The following is a 1,297-nucleotide window of genomic DNA, read 5'->3' as shown; positions in this document are numbered from 1 at the left end:
AAAATAAAGAAAAATGAAAGAAGAAAGAAAATAGAAGTAATCAACATTGCTAAAATAAAGAGAATCCATATAAGGAAATGTGAGAGGATCTGCCTAGAATTCAAGCTAAAGAGATATAAAAGGATTTAGAATAAATGAGTGATATATTTATAATCATGAGTTAAATACACAAAAGCCATTCTTTTACTCTGTTTCTTAAAAAAAAAAAAGCATATTTTTCCAGGTTTCATTTAACAGCAGGAATATTTTGAAACATTTAAGTCAACTATATAAAAACTAAAAAATCATTCTTTATATAGCTTTATTTATTTATTTTTTTCAATCATTACTTAGTGATTTAGTCTCCTAAGTCTCTAACAGCAGGTGGAATGGAAGACCCCTCCCATACTGATGCCTTTGTCAGCGAAGGCATTATAGTCCTTTAACGCCTGCCACACACGCCTTGTTTTGCCAGGCACTTTGCAGTTAATTGAGGCACCTTCAAAGCCTCACTCATCCCTCCGCAAGTCACTAGGGTCTGCACACCCTTCTTGACAACTTCCTCCACATCTGCAGGCTACATAAAAGGAGAATGCTCAGTTTCTTTATCTCTCCAATCCCAAGCCCGACTTCCCCCCGGCCACACTTTGTAGACTTACAGGTTTTAGTAGAGCCTTGTAATTTCATTTACCCCCATGATAGGGAAGCAATTTTAGGGGAAGGCATGAGGAATTTAACTGAACTCCAATGCCCTCTCTTTATGGGAGTTGAAGTCCCAAAGGGCTCCAAGGGTTACCTCTCTTTATATAGCTTTAAAAACAACCTGCCAACCCATAATACATGTACTGATAACAACATGGACTAAATCAACTATCTTACTGAACAACCTAGTAAGCTTTTCGTATCATTTTGTTTAAATAACAAATCCCTCTAAATGACGATCTTTTAAGCTGTATATATTCAATAGGTGTTTCAATTATCTATTGTTGCATTACAAGTCACTCCAAAACTTAATGGCTTGAAACAATATCAATTTGTTAATTCTGACAATTCTGTGAGCTGACTGGGCTTTTCTAGGTGGCTCTTCTCCAGAAGAGCCTCCAGCTGAGGTCACTCACTTGCTGCATAAAGCAGGCGGCCGGGCTGCGTTGTGGATCTGAGATAGCTTTACACACGTCTAGCACCTCAGTGTTCTTCTACAGGGCATCTCTCTCCACATGACAGTTCTGGGCTTCCTTACAACACAGTGGTCTTAGTATGGCCATTCTTACAAGAGGCCTCATTTACCCAGAAATCAGTAAGACAAGCTCTGGGCCTC

At 38.6% G+C, this 1,297-nt stretch overlaps 1 pseudogene; it reads right to left on the bottom strand.

Moving 5' to 3' along the window:
* Window positions 1–353: 353 nt before the first annotated feature.
* LOC116574077 lies at window positions 354–705 on the bottom strand (annotated as a pseudogene).
* Window positions 706–1,297: the final 592 nt, after the last annotated feature.

The sequence above is a fragment of the Mustela erminea genome, chromosome 15 (genome assembly GCF_009829155.1).
Source record: "Mustela erminea isolate mMusErm1 chromosome 15, mMusErm1.Pri, whole genome shotgun sequence".
Classification (NCBI taxonomy): Eukaryota; Metazoa; Chordata; class Mammalia; order Carnivora; family Mustelidae; genus Mustela; species Mustela erminea.
Note: the sequence above shows the minus strand (reverse complement) of the source record. Positions and strands in the feature narration are given on the sequence as shown.